Below are 16,827 nucleotides of genomic sequence, written 5' to 3'. Positions count from 1 at the left end.
GACATGGCAAGATATGAATATGAATGTATTCCCCCCCCCCAACTAATGGTATTGGCAATTTTATGAAATGAGGAAGAGAAATGTTTTTCCAACAATTATCATTCTAGCTTTTTATGGAATTCTATGGTCAAAAGTTAGAAAATGCCGTACCTTCACTTACCCTTTGGAATGGATGAGTTGTATGTGTAGTGGCTGAAAATTTCTGATCATATTCTTCTTCAAGTGGCTGAACAAGAGGAGTCATGGATAGAGAGATAAGATGACTTTTTATTGCTTCTATTAAAACTTGTTGAATCTGCTCCAAAATGCTGAAAATAATAGTCTTCATGTCTTCAAAACTCATTGGCACAATTCCTACTATGTGAAAAGATGTTCTGATGTCGAACATAGTAGGAAATTGTTGGCTTAGTGGCCATTAATGGATGCCACTAGTCAACACGAGAACTCTCACCATTGATGACAATGAGAGTCAAGATGCCCAAACACATCTTGCTAGGTACGAATGAATTTGCTGAAGTCGAGTCACCTAGAAGATCTGACGAACAAGGGACATTAATGTATTCCCATTGTTTGTCAGCATGAGGACTTGCCATTAAGGCATGCAAGCCTCAAGGTGCTTTTACAAAGAACTTAGACTCAAAGGACTATGGACTCAATAATTTGCATTAAAGCAGGGCTTATTTGCAGAATGAAAATGACAGGAAATGGAAGATGAAAATGGAAGATGGCAATGGAGAGTAGAAATGACAATGGGCAATAAGCATATGAATGAGCCTCTTGCTTTTATTTGTGGGTTATGAATGGACAAAAAGAGATGGAAAGTGTATGTGAATGTAAGTGGAAAGTATGGATTGGAATGAGGTGAATGGTTTATTATGAAGTATGGATGTGATGGATGGATGTGATGGAGACAATAGTATTTGAAAGTTTTTCTAGTGTTTGGATCTGATTTTGCATCAGCATATTTCCTCTTTGTTGTTGATCATCCTCTTATGAAACAAATTGGTCTCTTAGAGAGACACCATTCTCTTGTAGTCATTTGTCCTTCCTCCTGGAACCTGCAAAAAAAACTAATACTTCTTCTGCAATAGAATGTAAGATTATCAAAGGAGAGAGGTGATCAATCTCTCTAGTTATGATATTTACACACAAAACTAAGAATTTGTATTAGTGAAACAAGTTCTCAAAGGAAAAATCAAAAGAATTTATACCTGCTTTGGAATTGGTGCCCAAGTTGAATGTTGCTTCTTTTCAGCAATTTATTTCATTATTTTCCATTTCAAGCTCTAATGATATATTTCTCATTGTGTAGATCTTGTTGAGATATTTCCAACGATACTTAAATCATCAAAATCTGATTTTGTATGAGAAAGATAGGTTGATTTGAACAATGAGGTTTTTCTGGCTGCAGAATTGGAGAACAGCTGCGGAATTGAACTTTAGCTGCGGAATGTGCACAGTTTCTGTAGCTAAAAATCTTGAACAAAAAGTTAGCAATTCATTTTTCATCATCAATCCAAAATTAATTAATACCTTCAGAAAAGTGAGCAAATAACTTATTCATTTCATTGATTCAAAATTATTATTTTTTCTTGACATGCAGCGACTTAGTGTGGCGACTTTGTGATAACACAATTTGACTTCCTTTTGACCGAGGTCTTTTTCATCAAATTTGATCGAATGAATAGGACACCATCCATGTACCAACATTCCTCCAGCTACCCATGTGACTTGTTTTGCTTGATGACACCTGCAACCTAGAGTTTAACAAAACAGTTGCGGAAAGTTAAGCCAGCTGCGGGAAGTTGAGCCAGCTGCGGAAAGTTGAGCTAGCTGCGGAAAGTTGAGCCAGCTGCGGAAAGTTAAGCTAAAACATTCGATCATCAATTTTGAAATTTTTTTTTCATTGTCTGCATGTAGGAACTCTGTGAATGGAGCAAAACAATCTTATTAATGGACTTATAGTTTGATAAACAGCCTATAACCATGATCATAACTATTTGGCCCTTTCATAGACTTAAGCCCTTCCGGTTCTGCCCTTAATAACCGACCCATCCTTTACTCTGTTTAAAATTTGTCTGCCTGTGAGGGTTTAACAGAGGTAAGACAGCTGGGTTACGGGGTTTACGAAAAAGACAACAGTGACTGAAAATGTAAACTGGATAATAGGTAGCGGGAGTGAACAAGATTCAGGGACTGTCAGCGGAAAACAGAAGACAGGCAGCCGTGGTGGATTCACGAAATGGGAAGGAGACTAATATGAACAAAGTGGAGATGCAACCGTGCTTCAATAGAACAGTGGAGATATGGAATGAACCCAACAGAACTTTAAACTAAACGGCTGCGGAGGAGGTGTAAACACGTTTATAAAATGGTTGCGGAAATTATGCGGTGGAGAGGAGCCGTAATGAAACCGGTCACTTATCATGATTACAGGTGGAGTGTAAAAGTGCAGTCAAATATGAGTTAAACCCGAGGATTAATCATGAGGCCGTTATACATCAAGATTGAATGCTAGAAAGGTTCACGCCACGTCTATCAATCGGCTGTGAAGAGCCGTATCCAACCAGTTCATGTAATTAAATAGACCCATCTTCAATTGGATTGTTGTTAACATGTGTTACGTTTATCAGCAAAGAACCGATCCAATTAGAACTGTTATTAATCGAGAAGTGGCAGAGCAACTGCTAGACGGGTGGAAAAATCAACAAACGGTTAATCATCATCACGCCATTGATTTCAAATCGAAAGTAGCTAAATTAAATCAACTATCAATTAATCAATTCAAATCCAGTTTTTTCTTCACGCGGCGGCAAAAAAATAGGCTCCAAAGGACCGAGGATTTCTCCCAGACCGCCACAAATTTCTTCAAACAGTTTCTGGGTTATCTAATTGACCCATCTGGAAAAAAAACCCATGTTTTATTTTCTTGAAATCGTCTCTGTTTGGGCAAATAAGCATTTTAAATTTGACATTTTTCAAATTTTGCGTTTTTCTGAGTTAACATTTTTTACTGTTCTGAATTATTACGAATTGTTGCATTCGGCCTTCTGGTTTTATTTGCTGCGTAACTGCCTTAGTTGTGCTTGTTTGTGCTTGTTACTAATGGTGGTCCACCTTCACGAAGCGGGAGTGAACAGTTCACAAATTAATCATGCTGACAATCCAAAAAAATGAATGCACAGAACAGTACACACATCTTGTTGCGTATTGATAAATGGCATGGCATGGGCAGGAAGGACAAACAGGATTGATTGGCTTAATTGATAGGATTACAGGGCCAGTGGAAACAGAAACAATAGTCTCCCATCTAACAAGCTACCCCTCCTTCGAAGAGTTTTTTTTTCTTTCTCTATTTCTCTCTCAGATGGATTACTTTGGATGTTGATGTACCTTGCCTACAGATTTGATTATGGATTAGAAAGGGAACTTTGAGGTGCACGCTGAAGAGAGACAGGGCATGGAACTTAGCTTTAGAGGAAGTGACACACTTGGAGTGTTATCTCCAAAAATGCATGATTCCGTCCTCAAACAAGGAGCTCAATCCACCTTAACAATAATAAATTTCAGCCTCTAAAAAGAAATGCCGAGGCCCCTTGTCTTTGTTTGTCCATTAGCCCTTATTCAATTTCTCCTTATTGATGTCTGTAGATGCTCCATCTGCATGTCTTCATAGCATATGCTTAGTCATACCTTCATTTTCATTTTATTGCACTAACATCTTGACTGTAAATTTGAAAAACAGAGTGGTGGCTGTGGAAACTGTTTCTAGCTGCGGAAACTTGGCACAACAACCACTTAGCTAAATAGAGATAGTTAGGCAATCTGAATGGAAATGATCATGGGGGAAAAAAATCTTTTATTGATGAAATGGATGGCATGGAGTGAAAATGGAAATGAAATGAAGTTTATTTTGTCTCTTCTTCTTTTTTTTTCTTTTCTCTCTCTTTTTTTTTTTTTTTGAATCAATTGAAGTGATGAAGTTTATTTTGTCTCCTATTTTTTTTTTTTTATTTAGGCATAACAATCCTTTTTCTGATCCTCCAGATCACACAAAGTGCAGGAGGAGAGCATACTCGAGAATTGTTAATTTTTTTTTCAGATGTAAGAAATAAGGTTTCCTAATTGCACTTCCCCGGCAACAGCGCCAAAATGTCTAGTCAATTTAACGTCTTAAATTGCTCTACATAAATTATCAATCCGGGTATTGTAAACTGATGAAGTGTGGTGCACCATATGTGCTTAGTTAACCTTTCTCTTACTTCGTTGTTTTATAGTTTACGTTGTTTTTGGGGTTTTGTTCTTGTTGGTTTTCTAAAGTGTTTAATGCAAATGGAAATCCTATTCTAAGGTCTTAAGAATACTTTTAAAGGACAAGTATGGATAAAGATTTCAAGACAAGGCCTATGTCCCTAATGGTAAATTCCAAAACTTAGCACTTCAAAAGATCTTAAAACATGTTATTGATGGAATTAGTATTTAAACAAAAGTGTAAATATGCAGCTACTTCAATCAAAATAAAATGCAATAACCAATCAATGAGCTAGTGACTATGAGACCCAGTATCCTTGCTGCTTCAGCAGAAGGACAAGATGATTCTATCATGTCATTAGTCATTAAAAGGCTATGTGCATCACTAATATACAATCAAAATAAAATGCAATAACCAAACAATGAGCTAGTGACTATGAGACCCAGTATCCTTGCTGTTTCAGCAGAAGGACAAGATGATTCTATCATGTCATTAGTCATTAAAAGGCTATGTGCATCATTAATCTACAATCAACTTGAAAGCAATTTATGTACAACTAATATACAGAAGCATAACAAAATTAATGTAAAACAACAGTAATCAAAACAGCTTGTTATGTACAGCTAATGTACAAAAGCATAACAAAATTAAATGCAGAATTAAATGACAACTATACAAGGCTTTAGTGTGCAGGGGCCCTCTGCCACTTGCATGAATTAAAATTGCATGAATGAAAAATCTAATCTATCAAACTTGAAAGCAATTAAATAACATAATGAAATCAAAGCAATATTTACAAAATGAAATCTACTCTACCTTACATTCTACAAAGCAATATTTACAAAATGAAATCTACTCTACCTTACATTCTAATATGCTCCATGACATCTACTTCACATCTCCTTCCATGTTGAGAACATCAAAGCTTTATTCAAATTCTTCAAAAATACAAAGTACAACAAAGTTCTCCAAAGCTTTCAAAAGCCATCAAGGAAGAACTACAAACTTAAGAACTAGGGACTAAAAGACTAACAAATGAAGGAGAGAGATCTCCTATTTATACAAAAAGATGAGAGCCATCTCATTAATGATAGTCCATGAATCTCTCCCTCTACCTCTAGAGTCCTAATCAAAATAGGAACTGATAAGACACATGTCTTTTTAGAGTTACAATACAATTAGGAGATGTGACACATATCCTCATGATCCCATGATTCTTTCCAACCAAATTCGAATTTGGCCTTAGAGTGCCACATAAGGGTCTTCTAGAAGTCTCCCTTCAACCTACACATGTCAACAACCTCAACCCATTTGTTAGGTATAAGCATATGCACATTATTTTCTAATTTTTAACCACAAATTCACTTAAAAGACTTAGAATTAATAAAGATTAGAAAAACATAAATGTGGCCCAATGATAATGAATGTGGTGACATAGTAGTGAAGTGGAGGTGATATAATGGACATAATAGTGAAAGTGTAATGGAAATGAATGACATTTTCAAGGCTCAACACAAGCCATGCTTGTTAGTTCAACGTAGGATGGATACACTTCACAACCTGCAGGAATAATAGATGAAGGCAAAAGAAAAAATCACATACCATCAGGACCGTATCAAGAGATGGTTCGACAAGAAGTCTGCAGGGAACACTAATTTCGATGTGGGTGAGTTAGTCTTGAAATGGGACAAACCCCATGAAGACAAAGGCAAACATACGAAGTTCTAGCCCCTATAGATTGGTCTATACACTATTTAGGAAAAGCTTGGCCCACATAAGTATTGTCTACAATCACTTGAAGGGGAGGATTGACAACCTTCCTTTCAACAACCAAGACTTAAAGCACTATTTTCAGTAACCCGGGGCCGCGCCCCACGCTATGTACATAGTATTTTTATTTCTTGTTTTTTTCACTTTCCTTTGCTATATTTTCTTCATTTTTTTTTTGTTTGCTTAATATCACGCTCTTTTTTGTTTTTCCAATAAGTGTTGCCCTCTACTGAGTTCTGGATTTTGAATGAGTATGTGGTTGAGATCCAAAGAGTCTTGTGACATTGCAGCACTTGGCCTGTCCTGTGTCCGTCTTCTCTGTGCTTGGTTATAACCTTCGGCTAATGAATTCTTGATGGAAAATACGAGCTGTCTATAAGGGAATCTTTGGTCCAACCATGAACCTATGTCCACATTAGAAAACCCCGTGCATGTACTTAGTCTTTTGCTCTGTGTGTTCAAGCTCATCCAACTAGTAGAAACGGAGGAGGGGAAAATCTAAATGAGAAAATCTAAATCATAGGTCTTACATGCTTCTTTGAATGAACAACCTCTTCTGCTCTCAATAAGTCAAGATCCCTCTTCTACCCCAAAAATAAATAAGTGCCTATGCATAGTCATCTTTTCAAAAATACAAAGGCGAAAGAGGAGAAAGGCTGCCTATGCAGAGAGGTGAAGCATGAAACTCCATCGAGGTACTGACCAGGCTCGATGGCAGTGGAGAAATGCATGTGTTCTAGCGTGACTCCACTGGGGTACTGTCTAGGTCTGCTGGTATCATAGCAACACCAGAGATGAAAACTTATACTTTGAAAAAAATTTAAACTCACTGGCTAGACTACCCCCCCCCCCCAAATTTTGAAACACTGTGATTAAGATGAAACTTGTTGTTGTGTTTGACTAAGTTGGAAAAAGGTGAACCATGTTTGTCCATGGGGTAAGTGGGGGAACCGAAGTAACCCACACAATGATTCAATACTACCTGATATACCAAGGCCCTGTACTATCAATGAACCGAAACAGAGAAGCTAGTATTCAACCAGTGTGTCGTCAAGTTTTGCAACACCCTCCAAAATTTTGGCTTGCATCCAATTTCGGAGCCTTCTTTGGTTTTTCCTTGATGATTGAAAACACTCAGGCTCATCCCATGAGCTCTTGTCAAGTCTTTACACCCTCTTTGCTTGACCAATCACCGGTCATGTTTTAGCATGTTGGTTGCAATGTCATGCTTGCGGTCTTGTTTTGGCTACCATGAAGGTATGTCTTTGTGTGTACGAGTTGTGTTCACTATGTAAACATCTGTTGCACTCACACACGAAGTTGTAAACAATGTCACACAAGTTTCATCACAGTCATTCAATGATTTATCTCAAGTGTCGCACTTGTTGCTCTCACCCTTTAGTCAGTCACACTAAGCATATGTTGTCTTGTGGTTTGAGGTGTCTTGTTGTCGAGTCATGTTGAGTGTGTGTTCGCAAGGTCATGTATACACGAGTTCACTCGCTCACACACTTAACTATTTTTCCAAAGATATGTCGACCAGACCACCCTCCATTAGTCGGACCTCCATTGAGCTGCACTGCGCAGTCTCAGCTCTCAGTGACCAAGTACTATTGCCCAGAACTGTGCAGAGATTGAGGTTTCCCTCTAGGCAATCTGCACTGCACAAATCTAGAATCAACCTAACAGACTGTCACCTAGAACAGTATAGAAGTTTCCCAAGAAGCCATCTCAGTCTGCTCTTCCCGCAAGCCTATCTATCAAGTCTCATGTTGGTCAACCAGAGAATTTGACTTGAGTAGTGACTCAGGGCTGCACTCATCTCCAAAATTGCGTAGTAGTCATCTAACCTACTTGCCTGCACTACTTGAAGAAACTGTGCAGACATGAGGGATAGGCACCCGCTGCCTGTCACTACATTGTCGCGGGAAATTGCACAGTTTTGCCAGGCAGTCCCCCTGCTGGCCTGTTCTCCACTCCTCCCTAAAACTGCGCATTTTTCATTGACAGTCCACCTGCTGCCTGACACCCCGCTCAACCTGGGAACTACGCAGTTTTTCCAGGCAGTCCCCCTACTGGCCTGTTCTCCACTCCTCCTTAAAACTGCACAGTTTTCATTGACAGTCCACCTACTACCCGACACCCCACTCAACCTAGAAATTGCGCAGTCATGTCCTGCTTAACATCCTCCCATAACTGCGCAGTTTTGACCACCATGCTCCCGCAACTCGATCTTGGCTCCCTCTAGAAAACTGTGTAGTTTTCACTACCAATGCCTCCTACTTCCCATGCTTCCTTCCCCGGAAAAACTGCGTAATTCTGCCTCCCAACTGAGTCATATCCCACAGATGTCACTGTTGTCCCAGACTGCTCAACCCAACCTCTCAGTGAACTCTACGTAGTTTTTCTAGACAGTGCCCCAGAGCCTCGCATCCTGGCCTGAAATGTGCTCTGCATAGTTTCAAACCTTGTCCTCTCTCCCAGTCACCTACACCTAGAAACAAAAGATGATGCGTCATGGTAGAATAGGGGATTTTTGGATTTGATGTCATCTTGTCATGAGTGATCGCAAAATCAGGTACATCAATGAGACATGGCGCGATGATGAACGGGATGAATAAGAAGTGCATTCTAGGAGACTTGTTCATGGACAGATGAACACATGAAGTGTTAGGATATTCCGACACATAGGAAATAGTTAAGTACAACTTGGTCTAGTATAGAGTTAGGTATAGAGTTAGGTAAAGTGTGTTTCTTTACCTTGTACATTTTGTAACTTACAATCCGACGGTCACGATATGTAGTGATCCGACGGTTCATTCTCTCGTCGGTATTACCGACACTTGATCCGTGGCTTAACACCAGATTAGTCCATGATTTCTATGTAAAGCGCATGGAGGGTCATTTGTAGGGTAATCCGTTTATGAGAGAAGCTTATGTAAATTTTCATTCTTTTATTAATAAATTGCCTGAAGTGGCCGCGTTGGCTCAGGTCGTGGACTGTTTCCCTCTTTGAGGGTTTTAACCACGTCAAAAATACTGGTGTATTGATCTGCGATCTGGTTGTGAGCGGTGTCCTTTGGTGTTCTGTCTGAGGAACTTACCCTGTAAATTCCTACATGGTATCAGAGCTATTTGAGGGCTGTGTCCATTGGTGATCCAAATCTGAAGCCGGTAGAACTGCATCTGACTACCGTTTCCTAGATCTACTATTTCTGACTGCTTTCGGGCCGAGACGATTGCTCTATTGTGTTGGGAGCATCTGTTCCAGTGAGGAACCCCTTTCGTTTCACGCGAAAAGGTTTCCGGTAGCCCTAGCCGCGTCATTTTTACGATCTGGAGGTATACAGTGTTTATTTGCAGTTTACAGTTATTTTCTCTCTGTTTATTTCGGGTTCGGTTTATTTAGCTTTTTTTTACCGGATCTATACCTTTCATTTCTACGTATGCTCTTTGCCCTGCGACTCTGTGCGATCTGGGCAAATCAGAAACAGAAATGAAGGATTTTTATCATGCGTATGCTCTTTTCCGTTGCGCCTTAGTGTGATCTCGGAAAATCAGAAACATTGAGGAAAATATTTAGTTTCCGGCTAAAGCTAACATTGAGCTGCAAGGTTCATTTTTGAAAATATTTAGTTTTTTTGACTAAAGCTAACTTCGAGCCGCAAGGTTCATTTTTTTTGTATGTCCGTGTTGGGTTTTGTGTTTTTTGTTTTGTAGGGAAAAAGAGCCTTCTCAAAGCAAGCACGCAACCCAAAGCATCATCCCCCCCCCCTCTCTCTCTCTCTCAAACTTTTTGTATAGCTCACTTGGTGCAAAGCTAATTTATGAGAGTAGAGTTCTTGGGTTCAAGTCTCCATTTTTTGGGGGCGGATTTTTTTTTCATTTCCGCACATTCCCGCACTTCGTCGGCGACTTCATCAACTTTTTTTCAAAAAGTCATAACTTCTTCATCTGGAAGCCGTTTTCAGAGACGTTTTTTTTAAACCAGCCTAATTTTTCGAGATCTATCCATTGGAACACTTAGTTTCAGCATCTTTAGCTTCAGTTTCCGTTGAAATGGAAAGTCAATACCAAGTTACCCTTGACAGCACCAACTACTTCCAATGGTTGTCCTACATTGAGGATTTACTTAGAAGTAAAGGTCTCTACAGAATAGCCTCAGGCCAAGAAAAGAAACCGAAGGATGAAGATAAGGCTGCTAAATGGGAAAATAGGCAAGATCAAGCACGTGGATTGATAGAGATGTCTATTTCTCCAGATCTTAGATTCCATATTGCAGAACTTGATACTCCTGATGAAGCAATGAAACAAATCAATAAAGTTTTTGGGATTAAAAATGAACTTAGAGCCCATCAACTTGAAAATGAGTTGCTTACATTGGACCCTAATAATTTTTCTTGCATTGAAGATTTCTTGTCCAAGTTCAAGACCCTTAGATATCTCTTGGAAGGTGTTAAGGTTAAGAAAGAAGATAGTAACCTTATCTATTCCATTCTTACTGAGTTGGGACCAACCTACTCTGTGCTTGTTTCCACCTTCCATTCTACAAGAGAAGCCTTCATTTCTCAAGGAACAGACTACAAGTCCCCTTCCTTTGACTCCTTTTGTGATTCTTTAATAAGAGAACAAGAAAAACTCTTACACCTTGGTCTTCTTAATCTTGGAAACTCTTCCAAGAAAGCGTTAGCCGCCCAGCAGCAACCAAATTCAAAGAATCCTAAGAAGTCATGTCCTAAAAAGAATGGTCCTAAACCAAACAAGGGTCCTAAGCAATCTCAGCCTCAAAATGAAAAATCATTTCAACAAAATGATAAGACAAATAAAAACAAATGGAAGAAGACTGATAGACATTGCAACTTTTGTAATCGAGATGGCCACTTAGGATCCAAATGCTTTAAGAAGATGGAAGCCTTGGAAGCAGCGATGAAGAAACATAACATCCATGTGGAGCATTCTTCAACTTCAACTTCATCTTCAGGAATGGCACTTTCTGCATGTGGTTGTCAAGCATCTCGATCTGGCTATGCACTAAATGTATCTTCTTCTTCTCAATCTCATGAGTGGCTCATTGATTCTGGAGCTTCTTATCACATGGCCAAAAACAAAGCCATGTTTTCTTCTTTAAATGATTGTAACACCAAAAATATATATGTTGGTGATGATAGATCTCTTAGTGTTGTAGGGACTGGAACTGTTCATCTAGACAATGGTCAGTTTAATGATGTATTATGTGTTCCAACCTTATCCTGCAACCTTCTATCTGTATATCAGATAACTCATTCAGGTGAAGGTAAAATCGTTGAATTTTCACCTCATGATGTTGTAATCAAGGACCTAAGAGATCCTAAACAGATTTTAGCTACTGGCATTGCTGATGATTCTACAAGGTTGTATAAGTTTCACAACTTTGGGTCATCAAATCTCCCCTCAGTATTTGTTGCTCATAACGATGAAGTGAGCAAACTTTGGCATGAGCGATTTGGTCACTTAAACTATCGCTCCCTTCAGCATCTATGTAAAGAAAATATGGTGACAGGTCTTCCTATGGTATCTTGCAGAGATGGTGTTTGTTCCGGATGTGTACTCGGAAAACATCATCGGGACAGTTTTGAAAAACGTGCCTCTTGGCACGCCTCAGCCCCTTTACAGCTTGTGCATAGTGATTTATGTGGTCCACTTCCAGTTGTTTCATTCTCTGGCTACAAGTATTTCTTAACTTTCATTGATGATTTCTCCAGATGCACTTGGGTATACTTCTTAAAACTCAAGAGTGAAGTATTTAACACATTTTTGGCCTTCAAGGCCTTTGTTGAAAAACAATCTGGACATCAAATTCTTAAGCTAAGATCTGATAATGGCGGAGAATATGTTAAAAACACATTCATCAACTTTTGCACTGAGAATGGAATTCAAATGCAACATACTGTTCCATATACTCCTCAACAAAATGGTGTAGCTGAAAGGAAGAATCGCACCTTAAAGGAAATGGCTAATTGTATGCTACAATCTAAAGGACTTGGTCTTAGTTTTTGGGCAAAAGCAATTAACTGTGCAAATTACATAATAAATCGCAATCCTACTAAGGCTTTAAAGAATATCACTCTAGAAGAAGCATGGAGCTCAATCAAACCAGATGTAAGTCACTTTCGTGTTTTTGGAAGTGCAGCGTGGGCCCATATTCCAGATGACAAGCATAAAGCTTTAGAACCTAAGAGTGAAAAATGTACTTTTGTTGGATATTCTGAAGATGTCAAAGGCTATAGACTTATTCCATTTAAGTCCAAAAATGTTATCATTAGAAGAGATGTAAAATTTGATGAAAATATATCGGCCTGCTAGCCTAGTCCGGCGGATGTGCCACCTCTCCTTATCTCTTCTACTTTTGAAAACATTTCTTCTTTAGATGATGAAAGTGAGGATGACAATCCTCCCCCACCATCTCAGGATCCTCCTTCAGCTCCTCAGCTTCCAAAATGGGTTCGTGCTACTCGAGATGCAGCAGGTGATCTTGCCGGTGATCCTATAGATCAGCGACACACACGTTCTCAGTTTGACAGAGCCTCTTCTTTACTGGCTCAAGCTCCAATAAATTATGATCTTGACATATTTGCAGAAGCTTCAGGCCATCCAGATTGGGAAGCAGCTATGAATGAAGAATATCATTCATTATTGGCAAATGATACATGGGATCTTGTTCCTCTACCAAAGGGACGAAAACTTGTTAGATGCAAATGGGTTTAGATAACCAAGTATGGACCAGATGAGAAAGTTGATAAACATAAAGCTCGTCTTGTTGCTAAAGGTTTTTCACAGGTTGAAGGCATTGACTACACTGAAACCTTCTCCCCTGTTGCCAAAATGAACTCTATCCGCCTTGTTCTTTCCCTTGCTGCCTCGTTCAAATGGGAAGTCCATCAGATGGATGTTATATCTGCCTTCTTGCATGGGGACTTGCATGAAGAAATCTACATGGAACAACCCATTGGCTTCATAAAAACAGACTCCAGCCTTGTATGTCGGCTTAAGAAATCCCTTTATGGTCTCAAGCAAGCTCCTCGAGCTTGGTATGCCAAAATGGATAGCTTTCTTTTAGAATCTGGCTTTTCTAGGTGTCATTCTGACAATACTGTCTACACCAAGAAAGTGGGCAAGTCTCTTATCATTCTTGTTCTTTATGTTGATGATCTTATCCTTACTGGTAGTGATCCCAACCTTATAAACCATGTGAAGTCCAGCCTTAAAAAGAAATTTGAAATGACAGACTTAGGACACTTACATTATTTTCTCGGTCTTCAAGTCTTGCAATCCAAGGAGGGTATTTCCCTTTCCCAGTCCAAGTATGCTTGTGATATTCTACGCCATTTTCACATGGAAGACTGTAAGCCAGCCCCTTCTCCCTTCTAGTCTGGAGTCAAACTTTCAGTCACTTGTACTTCTCCTGAAGTTGATGCTACCTTATACCATCAACTTGTAGGAAAACTTCTGTATCTAACCCATACTCGACCTGACCTTTCCTTTGTCGTTGGCCTTGTTGCTCGGTTTATGCAAAACCCACGTGAAAGTCATTGGAAAGCAGCTAAAAGAATACTTCGTTATGTTCGAGGTACAGTTCAGTTTGGGATTCATTACAGTGCCGAAGCAGCTCCTCTATTGGTTGGTTTCACTGATTCTGATTGGGCTGGTGACCCTGATGATCGGAAGTCTACTACCGGTTATGTGTTCACTCTTGGTTCAGGACCTATTACATGGGCTTGCAAGAAACAAGGTGCCATTTCTCTTTCATCAGCAGAAGCAGAGTATCGTGGTGCCGTAGAAGCTAGTAAGGAAGTCTTGTGGCTTCGTCAAATCCTGTCAGAGTTTGGCTTTCAGCAGCAGCATCCGACTACACTTTGGTGTGATAATCAAAGTGACATTCAACTATGCAAAGATCCAGTCCAACATCAGCGCAGCAAACACATTGAACTGCACATCCACTTCATCAGAAAGCTCATTCACGACCATGTTCTTGAAGTGCAATATTGTTCAACAGATGATCAAGTTGCAGACATCTTCACAAAGGCTCTCACAGAGGCAAAGTTCACTAAACTTCGATTTATGGTTGGAGTTCAGGAAGTTGTCACTAAGGGGGGATAGGCTCTAGTGCCTCCTTCCTTCTCCTATTGTGTCATATTTGTAAATCCTTCAATCCTATCCCAAGTTGTTCTTAAGGGGGGATGTTATATTCCGACACATAGGAAATAGTTAAGTACAACTTGGTCTAGTATAGAGTTAGGTAAAGTGTGTTTCTTTACCTTGTACATTTTGTAACTTACAATCCGACGGTCACGATATGTAGTGATCCGACGGTTCATTCTCTCCTCGGTATTACCGACACTTGATCCGTGGCTTAACACCCGATTGGTCCATGATTTCTATTTAAAGCGCATGGAGGGTCATTTGTAGGGTAATCCGTCTATGAGAGAAGCTTATGTAAATTTTCATTCTTTTATTAATAAATTGCCTGAAGTAGCCGCGTTGGCTCAGGCCATGGACTGTTTCCCTCTTTCAAGGTTTTAACCACGTCAAAAATATTGGTGTATTGATCTGCGATCTGGTTGTCAGCGGTGTCCTTTGGTGTTCTGTCTGAGGAACTTACCCTGTAAATTCCTACATGAAGCATACCAAGTACCCAGCGAAGGGGACACATGCACATGCAGCATCAAGCGAACACCAAGACCATCGAAGTCTCCACACAATTTGTCATGCAAAGGTGAAGCTATGATACACCAAGAGCACACTCATTACTCAGTAATACAACAACTTGACATGGACACCACCATCAGCATGAACATACAAGCAATGTCATGTCGAGTCATGTCATGAGTTGTCTAGCCACATCACTAATATGGGCCATATGTGTTGTAATCAATGTAATGTAACGTGGAAGCCCAAGAGACCGACATATGAAGTTGAAGAGTCATATTAGTTGAAGAGTCATGTAAGTCAAATAGTCATGAGGGAAGTCGAAGAGTCATAAGGGTCAAGTTTACCCTTGACTATATATACCCCTCATTTGTACATGCAAAATACTTTTCACCTTGGCTCCTCCCACACAGCCTTGAGACTCTGTAGTCTTATCTTTGAGGAGCGAGTAGTGGATCCAATGCCCCACTACTGGGGTTAGTGATGTATGTGTACGGATGTGTCTTGGTACTTTTGCTTAATTTAGAAGCCTATTAACAGGCCAACACATTTTCAAACATGTATTATATTCATTTGTAAGAGTATTCTTTGGATGCTTGTAATGCATGTTGCTTTAACATGTACTAAGACAGTTGAACTATTTCGGTTGTTTTAGTGCATACACTATTGGAAATGTGTTGTATCAGTCGTTACCATTGTCTCACCCGTGTGGACTACTCTGTCGGACACTAGACATACTCATTCTTGTAAACTTGTTATAACGTCCATCGTACTCATGTGGACTACTCCGTTGGGTGTTGTACGTGCTATCTGTTAACTTTATGTTTGTAACTGTCGTATCTGTGTGGACTATTCCGATGTAAGTTGCACAGATCCTACTATGTTGTGTGTCTCTACCTGAGTTGGGACTACTCCCTCTCGATTTGAGACTCACTCTCACCCTCTTCCTTTGCAGTGAAATAACTTAGACACAAGTGACACTAAGCACTCACCAGGCACACGAACCTCACTTTTTGAAGATTAAGTAAACCACTCTCATGTGCTAACAAGCAAGAGCTAAGGCATATATTTAAGATAATGGCAACTGGGCCATCATATTGGATGGGACTCCTACATCAAACGATGTGAGGTCTAGTTGGGACTTCATACTGAGGAGATCCCCTGAATGTTGGCGGGTCTAGAACCATCAACAGGTAGATGAAACCAACGTGCATAATTTTTTCAACTTCGTCCTTAATAGTGGTAGCCTTCTTGGGATGGACCAAATGGAGGTGCTTCCAAATTTGATTGACATCAGGATACATCTTGATTTCATGTACAACAATGTTTGGATCAATACCTGACATCTTTTCATAAGACCAAGCAAAAATGTCTCTAAATTCTTGGAAAAGGGCTTTATAATTCTTGATCTCATCAGGAGAGAAAAACGCACCAATATGTACATTCTTGACTATCCCGGGTTTGATCGAAATATCGAGAGGGATATTCTCTTCAATATTTGACAAATTCTTCTCAGAATCGATATGATGGATGGATACAAAATTCACATACATCTCAATGACATTGGGCCAATAATGTTCACTAATAGTATCCTTAGAGAAATTTGGCAATGAGAAACGATAGTGATGGTCATCCCATGGTGCATCATCCAACATCATGATCTCCATGATGCTCTCATCAGTAGAAAATGTATGAGAGAAGGGATCAGAGGATGTGTCATAATCTAAGGAATTATCAACCCAATTGATTGAAGAGGAGAGAGTAGAATGCGCCATATAGGCCGAATAGATGGCTTCACAGTCGAGCTCAATGGGACTAAGTGGCATGCGGTCACCAAAAGTGTCAATATTAGATTCATATGGCACTATCCAAGGATATGAAAATTCCAGATGAATCTAATATTGACATTTTGGTGACCACATATCGAGAATAATAGTGACCATAGAAATTGGCCCTCAAAGACAAACTTAAAAACATCAAGATGCAGAAGAATGATATTATTCCGTAGTATCTCACTAGGCTTACACAAGTTCGGGATGAGCTTGGAGGGGTTGGTGTGAATGTTGCAGAAGATGACATGGTGATGATTTGGTACAAGTAGAGATCAAACGAAATACCAG

Source organism: Pinus tabuliformis, chromosome 5_1, assembly GCF_031772625.1.
Source record: "Pinus tabuliformis cultivar Carrire ecotype Pingquan chromosome 5_1, CPIR1, whole genome shotgun sequence".
NCBI lineage: Eukaryota > Viridiplantae > Streptophyta > Pinopsida > Pinales > Pinaceae > Pinus > Pinus tabuliformis.
Note: the sequence above shows the minus strand (reverse complement) of the source record.